Here is a 13,022-nt window from a genome sequence, read left to right as displayed (position 1 = left end):
CAAAATAAAGTCTAAAGCGTATAAAATCCTAAGCAAGCAAAATAAAATGCGAAGTTTCGTGCACACAAAAGCAATAAAAAGAGTCTAACAAAAGCAAATAAAAGGTTTGGAAAACATATGATCAACTAATAGTTGATCAAGAACGGCCACGGAATTGCCCACTTTGTCGGCTTCTGGCTACTAGAGGTAGCCTCAACGGTGCTTATCTTATCAGCTGCACCCTTCTTAGCTTCCATGTCCGTATGGCTCAACGGATCAACACTTTCATCATCTCCCCAGTCAATGACCTCTTCAGACTCGTCGAAGTCCAAGTCGGACTTTCTTGCCTTGACCGGTTCGTCATCAACTTCCTCATCGGTGGCATAGCTAAGGCAACCAAGACCTCCTCGTGAAATGATTGGCTTCTTCGCAGCTAGAGTGACTTGCAGCTCTTCCATCCTCAAACCAGCTTCTGCAGCATCAGAAATAGACAAATCTTCCTCCAATTTGCTCCCAAGCTGGGGCGGAGGTGTTACAACAGGAATAGAGATAGGCATATCAGGAAGCACAAAGTACGATTTCTTGTCAGAAACCGTATTACAAGTCACAGGCCACATGGGGTCCTTCTTCTTAGAAGGTTGGGCAAAGACAATAGAATGCTTGCCTACTTTAAAAGTCAAGGTACCTAGACCGACATCTATGACTGCACCTGCAGTGTGCAGAAATGGCCTACCCAAAATAATGGGAATGTGGGCATCCTCAGGCATGTCAAGTACAACGAAGTCGACAGGGAAGAAAAACTTCCCTATTTGGACAGGGATGTCCTCTAAGACTCCTATTGGCTGGACCGCAGATCAGTCTGCCATCTATACTGTCATATATGTCACTGCGAACCTAGTCAATTTGAGCTTCCTAGCTAGACTCAAAGGCATGACACTTATACTAGCTCCTAAGTCACATAATGCCTTCTCAATAGAGAAGGTACCTATATTGCAAGGAACAGAAAAGCTACCCGGGTCCTCTAGCTTATGGGGTGCAGTGTGAGACAAATAAGAGCATGACTCTTTGGTTAATGCGACAGTATGCACATTTTCAAGTGACTTTTTCTTAGACAAGAGTTGTTTCATGAATTTAGTATAGGCAGGCACTTGATTAACTAACTCAGGGAACTGTACTTGTACATTCAAGCTACGAATAACTTTTCAAATTTATTGAAAGATACCTGTTCCTTCGTCGGCACTAGTCTTTCCGGATATGGGGCTGTAAGAAGTAGCTTAGCCCTCTCCTCTAAATCGCGCATGCCGGTATCCGTGGACTTAGGCTGGAAGTCCATTACTTTCTCCTTGTTGAAGCTTGAACCCGCTTCAGATCGTCTCAAATGTGAACCATTGATCGACATCGGGTCGTACTTCGGAGCCGGGACTGACCCATCAGCACTCGGGTCTTTCTCCAATATTTTCGGGACTGTAGTGCCCCGAAACAAATGATCCTTCAAGTTGTCGGGCATCGGAGGACGAAAAATCTCACTATCAGCAGCGATCTCAGTCGATCGACCAGTGATGTCAGTCGATCGACTGAGATGAACAGGACCAGAAGCTTCTGTAACCCGCACTTCAGTCGATCGACCGGGTATGTCAGTCGATCGACTGATATACCTGGTAGACGCCTTTTTCTTTCCTTTGCTCGTTCCAGCTTTGTTTTGACTCGGTTTTGCCTCACCTTTCGCAGTGACATCCTCGACCATAGCAGGCCCCTCCAGGGTAGACCCACTCCTCAAAGTTATGGCATTTAGGGTCTCTTTCTGGTCAGTTTGAGTCGGTAAGTGTCCCGGAGCTCGAGTGGTACTCTTGCTAGCCAACTGAGCAATTTGGCTCTCTAACATCTTCATCCCGGCCTCTCTAGCTTGGGACTCCTTCAGCAATAAGTTCTTCAACTCGGTGAACTCAGAATTTTGGGATTGTTGCTGCTGCGGCACACAGGGAGATTTTTGATATGGTTGTTTGTGAGGGGGCATATATGTTTGCTGATGCTGCTGTTGTGGGGGTTGAGTCGGATTCAGGACATTCGGCTCATAGTACGTGTTTGTCTGCCTATAGTGTTAAAAGGCGGCACAAGACTCAAAGGGGACAGAACAATTCTCTGAGACATGCCCCTCAGCTCCACATCTTCTACAGACGAAAGGACCGTCTGAAACAGCATTAACATGGTACATCCCACCTTTAGAAGCTCCTCCCAATTCATATTTGTCAAACCTTGCAGTGAGAGCTTCTAGTGCAGCAACAGAGGAAGATTTAGCAGCTCTCCTCTGGTTTCCTCTCGAATTCCCATATTCAGCCTTATGAGTGGCCAAATCATCGATTATCTTCCACCCCTTAGTCTCTCCCATGTTCTCAGCAAATCGGCCATTGGTCGCAGACATCCAAAATAGCCCTCGATCGTCATACTGCCCATTATAGAACTGATTGCAAAGACTCCATTTTTCGAACCCATGGTGCGGTATGGTTCGCACCAGTTTCTTGAAACGGACCCATGCTTCATGAAAGTTCTCATCAGGCCCTTGTTTAAAGCTCGTGATCTGAGCTCTAATGGCATTTGTCTTCGAGGCAGAGAAGTACTTTTTGTAGAATGCCAGGGCTAAGGAATTCCAGTCGGTGATCCCATGGGCGGCTCGATCCAGATCTCTATACCACTCCCTTGCAGCATCACGAAGGGAGAAAATGAACATGGTCTCCTTGATCTGGTCTTGGGTCACACTGGCCGGCGGGGGTATAGAGAAGCAATAATCAATAAAAATCTCCATGTGCTTGGCTGCATCTTCATTTGCAGCTCCCCCGAACTGGTTTCTCTCAACCAAATTAATATAGGAAGGCTTTGGCTCGAATTTTCTCGCCTCCCCAGGTAGTTCGAATCCTTTGTAGAGATTCGCAGCTGTCGGCTCTGAGTAACTAGAAGTGGTTGCTTCTTCAGCCATGACTTGAATTTCTGGAGAAGTGACTGTCTCAGCTGAAGAAGTGGAGGCTGGAGATGTAGGTGGATCTCCTTCGAACAGAGCGTTCTCGTAGTAGCTTGACAGAGTACTCAGATCTTCCTCTGTCGGTAATACCCTTTGTGATCGTCTCAACTCGCGCAAGGATTTCTCGATCTCAGGATTTAATGGTACTAGTTCACCACCCTGTGACCTGTGAATAAGAAGAAACTACAAAAAGAATATAAGAAAAGTTTAAGGAACGGAAGACCCTTAAACTAAAGAGAGACTAAATAAAAACAACTAAAAATTAGAACAATTGCCTCCCCGGCAACGGCGCCAAAATTTGATACCCGTCGTGAGGTGTCAAAAATAAATTTATAATCTCCAACTACAACTATAGCTAGTGGCTGTCGGGTCGAACCACAGAGAGGCAGGCGTAATTTCTAGTTGTTTAAATTCGGTCTAAGGTAACAATAAGGTGGGGGTTTGATTGAATTGGTCTATAGCTAATGAGCAATAAAATAAAGTAAACTAAGCAAACGGATGAAATCAAGTATAAATAGGGGTACTAGGATGGTCAGTTCGTTATAGCTTCGGCGGCAGCATACTAAACAGGTCTAAACCAAACACATGAGGCGGGAAATAAAGAGGTCCTCTCGGTCCACTCTTAACAAATAGCATCTTTCGATCTCGCTATAGGTCCCTAATATCACTAATACTAACTTTCGTCCTGAGAAGTGACTAACGGTCTAAACTTTACCTATGTTTCGATCTCAACATAGTTTAGTCATTTTCATTGGTGATCTAACAACTTTCCCTATCTTTCGATCTAATGGGTCAGTCATAAATTAAACATCTAACTGGTCGCATGCATTCGATTCGTTAAATACAACATTGAAATCAATTAAAACGAAAGGTAACCTCACGTGGTCAGTCGATCGACCAGGTATAGCAGTCGATCGACTGACACGCGATTTCAGTCCAAATTAATACTACGCCGCCTACGCCATAATTCCCCTACATCCTAGCACAATTGATTTAGCTACTCATGGCTATGGCAAAAATAACAATAATATTGACGATAAAGACTACTGAATTCATGCTAAAAATAGTAGAACAAACAATTAACATAAAGCGATAAAACGGTTTCGGGAACCTAACTAGCAATTCTATACTAATAACGAAATAAGAGTGAATCCAAATAAGGCAGAAGAATACCGAGATCGCAGAGGAATGATTAAGAATAAGAACGAAATTCCAATGCCAAAACAATATTCCGAACCCTAATAAAATCTGAATGTTAGTGTGTAAAACTTAGATAAAAATCGGATCCAAACTGGATGCCCGTATCTGATGTTCTAGGTTACGTTATATAGCAAACATACGTAACATTTATTATCAAAACCTAAACATAATGGGCTTCAAGTTCCTCGATCTTTTAATTCTCGTCTGGGATAGCAGCTTGGTCGATCGACTAAGCATGGCGGTCGATCGACTGCTCTTCAGTGTACAGTAGCTTCTGGAACCCGCAGGTTGGTCGATCGACTGATGGTAGTGGTCGATCGGCTGCTTGAGCTGCTACTTGACTTCTATAATCTCGTGGATTTGTCTTTTGGGCCTTGGATTGTGCACCAAGCTCGTTCCTTAAGCGAATACTTCACGTCAATTGCAATGCAGGATAGTCGGGGACGGATTTAGCTCAATTTCCGTTGAATTCTTCACATTTCTGCGATAAAGTACAAAAACACGAAGGTAGACGGAAATGGGGGAAATGGCAGCTTAAACTACATAAATGAGCTCTGAAATGCGTGTAAAATGGGATGTAAAACATCATATAAAAGACACGCATCAAGCTTCATATCTGATATTTTTAAGGCATTGATGTAATGTTTCTATCTTCTGTTAGATCTGATATGTTTCTGGTGGTAATGCAAGAGAGTTTCCATCTTGTGTGTTTAATTTATAATGTCGAGCAACTATGCTCGCCTTCCCCATGAAGCCAGGCATGGAGGCCAAATGCTTATAGTTGTATGAGCCTACACTACTGTTCCTCTAGGTCAAGACATGATGGGTGCAGTCACAATTGTGGATGGTTTGGGACCCATTCCTAATGAGGTTTCACTCATCTGCAATGTAAGTCCAGTCCAAACATTTGGATCCTCGATATATTGTGCTGACAATGGACTTCCATTCTTATGTGAATGGAAGTTCATTGGCTATATCTTGTGTATAATTATTTGCCCTCTGATTATATCCGCTTCTATTATGATTATAATAGGCATGTTGAAGGTCATAGAGGAGCAATGACTTAAGGCATCGCTTTAGACTGTCAAGCACGCCGGTTGCCCTAAGGCATAGGAACTTATTTCATTGGCTTAATAACTATAGATTTATTTCGTGGGTTTTGATTGAGTTTGTTATTTCCATTAACACTTCTTGCTTGACAGGGTTTCCAACTCGCCTGACTAGTATTATTAAATGAAATAACAACTAATAAATAAACACAAAGAGATTTTATACGTGGAAAAACCCTGGGAATAAGGGAAAAAACCACGAGCACCATGCCAGGAGTGATTGTTACTATGATTTTAGGTAGCCTGACAGAGTATGGATATATCAGGCATGACAGGCGAAATTATAATGCTTAAGAATACAAAAGTGTACGTGAGAATGAGAGTGTATCCAATGATCCTTCTGATTTTGTCTTCCCTTCTATTCATACTTGATTTCTCTGTTTTTCTCTATGTCGTTTAGGGTTTCCTGATAAATAGGGAATGTGCCCTATTTACCCGGAGATGGTTGCCATCTCTTCAACCGTTGCCTTTGACTATCTTTCATATCTTTTCTTCTTGAATTAGTCTTCCTTGTTTGTAGGGGACATATGTTAATTGCCTGGTCTTTGCCTGTTGTGCTTGAGTTATTTTCCTCCCAGGTTGCTTTGGTTGATTATCGCCTATCTTGTATCAACTCCTGCTTGGTGCCTATCAGTATTGAATAAATGCATGGTTTCAGATGTCTTTTGCTTGGAACTTGTCTTTCGCTGTTGCCTAGCCTATGTCAGGTCAGGCAGGATAATTTTGGGCCCAACAATTGACCCTTATCTGCTTATTCCATTATTGGGTCTGGCCAGGAATAATGAGATAAAAATTTGGGCCAGGCGAGTGATTTGTGCAGGGACTTTTTATCGGATTTAGAATTAGTGTTTGATTAAACTTCTTCTAACAGTTACTTGCCATAAATAGGGTAGGTTCACAAAACCCTAAGAGAGTCACGATGGATCTTAACCACTTGCTTTCCTAGCCGTTATAGTTTTGCGGCTATAAATATCCTGCTTTTGCCGTGTATGCCTTCACATTCCAATCTCTAATTTTCTTCTTTCTCTTTCTAAAAATTCTCTCTTTGAAAAATTCATTTTCCAGAAAAAATAAGATATGGCTGGTGGTAGGAAAAGGACAGCAGCTTCCAAAGCTCCGGTTGAGGCTGAAGAAGTTCCTGTTGAAGTTGAAATGGTTTCTGCCGAGGTTGAGAAGGTCCCTGATATCATCCCTGAGGATGATGTGGTGGAGGTTGTTGCTACCCCAGAGATTCTGTCCATGTCTTATAAGGGGGTTGAATATTATCCTATTAGGGCTTTGTCGGCTTCTTTTCATGAAGCCAATCAACTAAAACTAGCTGTTGAGCATTATATAAAGGGCAGGGGCCTCTTTCCTCATGGGGATGAGGTTTGGATTTCTGAGAGCGGTCCGGTCAGGGCTAATTGGAGTAGCCCAGGTTGGTTCTGTATTTTTAAGTGGGCGTTCAGGGGTGGTTTTCAGCTTCCCCTTTCTCCTTTCATGACTGAGGTGATTAGGCTATCAGGGTTCCCCAGTTTCAACTCATGCCAATGGTCTAGAAAATTGTCCATTCTGTTGAGCATTTGTGTTCTAAGCATAAGTTGGTTATTACCTTGGATGACTTCAAGAATGTCTATCACCTGAAGAGTCATTCTACTGGAAGGTTTAATTTTCGAGCCAGATCAAAGATGGCTCACCTAATTACCAACTTTGATTCAGGGGATGATAAAGGATGGGCTCAAACCTATATGTTTATCAAGGCTGATTCAATTGCCCCTTACCTGGACTATCTCAATTACCTAGCTGTTGAAGGAGGTAACTTTCTTTCCTGCATTATTTTTGGTTTGGTAATAATATGTTTTGGAGAATTTACTTACTTTGCTCGTGCCTTCTTGTAGTAATTGATTGGGTGAATGATCCTGATGCCGAGGGGTTGGCTAACCGGATAGCAGCATTCATGGCATTGCCTGAAGAGGAGAGGGCGTGGCCTGCCTGTCTGGGGCAAGCTTTCATGCCTCATTTTAAGAAGGCCAAGTTAAGTATATATAAGCCAGTGAAGAGCACTAAGGTTCCAGGGGCGTCTTCGTCAGGGAGTAAGTTCTTTTGCTTTCTTTCGTCATTCTGTTTCTTGTATTGGACACATGCTTATATTGCTGATTTAGAAACTCGTTGTGCATCTACCAGGGTTTCTGCCAGGATTGCTAGCTTTGGTCTGTCTCTAGTGAAGGCAGGGGTCTCTCAAATTACAGGGGAGAGGTCAAAGAGTTGTGAGGCTACGGGAAGTGATAGTGCTATTCAAATTCAGGAACCTGTGCAGGGGGTTCAGTTGGCATCGCCTGAGAAGGTTGTGGATGAGAGTGACCGTCCTGAGAAGAGGAAGAGAGTGGATGAGTCTTCAGGAGGGGTTCATGAGGTCAGGGGGGTCAGGGCTCGTATGGATGAGGTCCAGTTTGCCAAGAAACAAATTCAGGCTCAGGCTTTTATGGTTGATGATCCCTACTTTAAGTATCAGGCAGAGGATGCTTCTGCCCGTGCTTTGGCTGCTATGTACCGTTCCAGGGACTATGCTGCCAACTTGATTACCATGCTTCAGGAGGTATATATTCTTCGTTTTTGGCTTGTTTATTATGGATATTTGTGTTTGTTTTTTTTTTTGTGGCTTAGATAGGCATTTTCTTCTTTGTTAGAATGTCAATGATATGCTGAGGAGCGCCTGTCAACTGGAATCAGTCCATAGCCTAAAAAATACCCTGGACTGGGAGGTACAAATCTTGAAAAAGATGCTGAAAAGTTTAAGGCCGAGTTGGAGGTGTCTAAGGTGAGAATCATTCTTTAAAGGAGGATAATGAGGCAGGGAAGGCTCGGTTGGTGGTGGAGTCTTCTAGGTGAAATCGCTCGGGATGCTCGAAAGCTCTTCGGGCCAAGTTTGATATTGCCCAGGAGGAATTGACGGCTGAAAAGCAGGCTATGCAAGAGCAGTTGAAGGTGAATGAAGAATTGGTTGTAGAGAGGGATGAGGTTCAGGCCAGGTACAAAGATGCTGCACTATATTTCTTTGGCAAGGGTCGTGTGGATGCCATGAAGGAGCCTGTTGAACTCAGGCCTTTTTGGAATCCCGATCAGGAGTTGGCTGATCTCAATACCACTTATCCTGAGCTTTGTAAATTACATGCTGACGAGGAAGTGGATTCTCTACCATCCAAAGGAAAGAATAGTGATGCTGAAGGGGAGGGAGATGAAGAAGAGGAGGCTGCTGATGAGGGAATTGGCCCTGCTACTGCTTCCAAGGCGGGCTAGTTTGTTTTTTTATTTATTTTGTGGAATTTTGTGTTGTTTTGGCCTATTCAGGGGAGGATGCTCCCTGAGGAAACAATTTAGAACTTGTTTTTGTTGGTTTTTGTTGGTTTTTGGGTAAACAGTTGTTCTTCCTGCCGGGAAGGGTATATTCCTGGGTAGGTATTAATATATATATCCTTTCTTCTCTTGATTTTCTTGCTGTGCTTGACCAAATTTGTGCCTGTACATTCATGTAGCATTTTTCTGCTAGAGTAATGCCTGTCAAGAGGGCTTATGGCCCTCACTCCTGTGTTTATGAGGAATGGTGGCTCTGTTTGCCTGTGAGGAGGGCTTTAAAATGAGGGTGGTTGCCGGTCAGGAGGGCTTATGGCCCTCAGCCTGTCAGGAGGGCTTATTTTGACAAGTACTCTAGTCTATTCCACCATTGTATTTGCCTTTTTATGTATTGAGCTCAGTTAGTTTTTAGGGCAGGCAGGCAGGTGCCAAATTAGAACATTTTAGAAATGCTATTCAGGTTGGGTGGAGTGGACCTCAATCCTTAACATTTGTTTAAGCCTAAAATGTAGCATATTACTAGTGAAAAGGTGTAAAACAAGTTTTCAGGATTGGAATAAAGTTTTAGATAAAGCTAAGAATAACAGGCAAGCAGTTTAGCACATAGTAGGAAGTTCTATTGACATGTATATAAGGTAGGTAGTTTTACCCGCTTCTCAAATAAGAAATAGTTTTAAGTGAGAAATGTTCCAGGATCGGGGGATCATTTCTCCTTCCAAAGTTTGTAGCCTGTAAGCTCCTTGTCCTACTATTGAATCAATTAGGTACGGGCCTTCCGATGTAAGGGCTAGTTTGCCTGCGTTCTTTTCGCTGGTGTTGGGGAAGACTTTTCTTAGGACTAGGTATCCCTCTTTGAATACTCTGATGTTGACATTTTTGTTGTAACTTCTGGCTACTGCCTGTTGGTAGGAGGCTATCCTGACTTTGGCTGCATCCCTTAGTTCTTCTGTTAGGAGCAAGTTATCTTGCAGTAGGGGCATGTTCTCTTCTATGTTGTTCAAGCTGCTTCTGGTGGTTGGCACATGAATTTCTGCTGGTATTACCGCTTCACAGCCATAGACCAGGGAATATAGTGTCTGGCATGTGGCTGTTTTGGGTGTGGTCTGTCGGCCCACATGACTAAGGGGAGCTCTTACGCCCATCTTCCTTTTCTCCTTTTCGCCTTTTTCTTGGTAGTGATTACTACTTTGTTGCTTTATTCTCGCCTGGCCGTTGGCTTTTGGGTAACCTGGTGTAGATGTAACTAGGTTGATATTCCATTGTGCACAGAAGTTTGCTGTTCTCTTTCCCACAAATTGTGTACCGTTGTCACAGACTATTTCTGAAGGTATTCCATATCTGCATATGATATTTCTTTTGATAAATGATATGACATCCTTTTATTTGACTTGCCTGAAAGAGTCTGCCTCTATCCATTTGGAAAAGTAGTCAGTCATTGCTAGCATGAAGACTTTTTATCCAGGTGCTTGAGGTAGCTTGCCTACTATGTCTATGCCCCATTTCATGAATGGCCAGGGAGCTGAGATGGAATGTAGTAGCTCTGATGGTTGATGGATATAAGGGGAGTGGATTTGGAAAGGCTTCACATTTTGAGCTATATGCTATGCAGTCAGCTCTCAAGGTTGGCCAGAAATAGCCTGTCCTGAGAATTTTGCTTGCCAGGCTTCTTCCACCTTTATGATTTCCGCAGTATCAATCATGTATGTCTTCTATGACCTGGCTGGCTTCATTTGGTTCCAGGCAACGTAAGTAAGGTCCAGCCTGAGACTTTTTAAACAAGGTGTTATTTATAATAGTATAAGTTGAGGCTTTGATTTTCAGGACCTTTGCTTCGTTTTTATTTGCAGGGAGTATTCCCTGTAAGAACCAATCATAGTAGGGTTTAGTCCAGGAGGTTGTGTCTTCCTGGATAGGACAAATTTGTTCAGGCCTTTCTATGGTTGGTTCCAACATGTGGACGATGGGTATTTTCTCAAACACAGCAGGGCTGAAGTTTGATCCCACGCTGGCTAGGGCATCTGCCTGGGTATTTAAATCCCTTGGTATTTGGTCAATGTCAAAGGTTTTGAATTTTTTTCAAAGGTTTTTGACATATTTCAAATAGAGCATCATCTTTGAATCTTTTGCAGCATATACTCCTGTGACTTGGTTGGAAATTAAAAGAGAGTCAGTTTTTACCTTGAGGTTTGCTACACCGAGTTCTATACATGCCTTTAGTCCAGCAATCAGGGCTTCATATTCAGCTTCATTATTTGTGGCTTTGAATTCACAATTAATAGCCTGTGCAATTAGGTCTTCCTGTGGTGATTTTAGGACAAGTCCTAGGCCAGTGCCTTTCATATTTGTTGCCCCATCTACATGGAGAGTCCATTCCTGGTATGTCTTATGGGTGTCAAGGTGATTGACCTCTTTTATGAGGTCTAGTTCTAGGGTAGGACTGAATTCAGCCACGAAGTCTGCTAGTGCCTGAGATTTAATTGTCGTCCTGGGTTCAAAGGTTATATCATAGGTGCTAATTTGTACTGACCATTTTGTCATTCTGCCTGACAACTCAGGCTTTCTCAGGACAGATTTGATAGGCAGGTTGGTTCTCACAATAATTGGGTGACTCTCAAAATAAGGTTGAAGTTTAGTGCAAGACATTACTAAAGCAAGTACATATTTTTCAAGTAAGCTATACCTGGTTTCTGCGTCTAGGAGACTCTTACTTACATAGTAGACTGGATGCTGTTGGCCATCAATTTCTTTGGTCAGGACTCCACTTACTCATTGTTTCTGTGATGAGATAGGTAGACCGTCGGGGTTCTCTCTGTCTGTTTGGCAATCTTGGAGGTGTAGCCAGGTATGTTTTGAGCTCCTGGAAGGCTGTCTCGTGTTCAGGTAACCATTTGAATGCCTTGTTCTTTCTGAGTAGGTCATAGAATGCTTTGCACCTTACTGATGATCTGGAAATGAATCTAGTCAGGGCTGCAACTCGTCCTGTCAATTTTTGAATATCCTTGACTGACTTGGGAGATTCCAATTCTAGTATGGCTTTTATTTGTTCTGGGCTGGCTTCTATTCCTCTTTTGGTCACCATGTAACCTAGGAATTTGCCTGAAGAGACTCCAAAATGGCATTTGGATGGGTTAAGCTTCATATTAAATTCTTCCAGGATCTTAAAGGCTGTCTCCAAGTCCCTGACGTGATCTTCAGCCTTCTTTGATTTGACTACCCTGTCATCAATATAGACTTCCATTGTGTCTCCTATTTGGTCTTTAAACATTGTATTGACCAGGCGTTGGTATGTTGCCCCTGCATTTTTCAGGCCAAAGGGCATTGCTGTGTAGCTGTATATGCCTCTTTCTGTGATAAATGCAGTATGTTCCTGATCAGATGGATGCATCTTGATTTGGTTGAATCCACTTGAGGCATCCATGAATGTCAGTAGTTCATGCCCTGCTGTAGCATCCACCATTGCGTCTATGTGTGGGAGTGGAAATGGGTCTTTTGGGCAGGCTTTATTGAGGTCCGTATAATCTACACAAACCCTCCACTTGCCATTTTTCTTTTGTACCACCACTACGCTGGCTAGCCAGTCAGGGTACATGACTTCTCTTATCATTCCTATGTCCAATAGTTTGTCCACTTCTTAATTAATGATAGCACTTCTTTCAGCGGCAAATTTTCTTCTTTTCTGCTGGACAGGCTTATAAGACTCATCTATATTTATTTTATGCGTAATAATATTGGCATCTATACCGGTCATATCAAAATGTGACCAGGCAAAACATGAAGATTTATTTTTAAGAAAACTTACTAATTCTGGTCTGATGTTATCAGGGACATCAGATCCTACCAGTACATGCCTGACAGGATACTCAGGGTCTAAGATTACTTGATCAGTTTCCATTTTGGTTTCTGCCACATGAGTTATCCTGACAGGGTACTGTAATTGCTAGGCGAGAGACTTACCTGCCTTGGAAGGTTTTAGTGACTCAGTATAGCATTCCTGGGTAGATTTTTGTTCACCTTTTATGGTTGCTACTCCCCATTCTGTTGGTATCTTGATGCACTGGTGATAGGTGGAGGGTATGGCCCTTACGTTGTGGATCCATGGTCTTCCTAATATGGCATTGTAGGATGACAGGCAGTCCAGGACTCCGAATCTTTCATATGAAGATACTCCTTCCACATATGTGGGCAGGTGTATCTCTCCCAATGTGTTCCTTGTTTCTCCACTGAATCCTACCAGGACATTAGACTTCATTATGATTTGGCTTTCATTAATCTTCATTGCTTTAAGGACATCAAGCATGATCAGGTTTATTGAACTGCCTCCATCTACCAGGATTCTCATGACACGTGCAGTTCCTATTTACATGGTGATGACCAGGCTGTCGTGGTCGATG

General features: G+C 42.8%; 1 non-coding gene across 1 annotated transcript; it reads left to right on the top strand.

The window, feature by feature from the left end:
* Positions 1-2,462: 2,462 nt before the first annotated feature.
* On the top strand, positions 2,463-2,569 carry LOC141609834 (small nucleolar RNA R71). Its single transcript, XR_012527741.1, has one exon. It is a non-coding gene; the product is annotated as a small nucleolar RNA R71 (small nucleolar RNA).
* Positions 2,570-13,022: the final 10,453 nt, after the last annotated feature.

Source organism: Silene latifolia, chromosome 10 (genome assembly GCF_048544455.1).
Source record: "Silene latifolia isolate original U9 population chromosome 10, ASM4854445v1, whole genome shotgun sequence".
Classification (NCBI taxonomy): domain Eukaryota; kingdom Viridiplantae; phylum Streptophyta; class Magnoliopsida; order Caryophyllales; family Caryophyllaceae; genus Silene; species Silene latifolia.
This window is presented reverse-complemented; position numbering and strand designations above follow the sequence as displayed.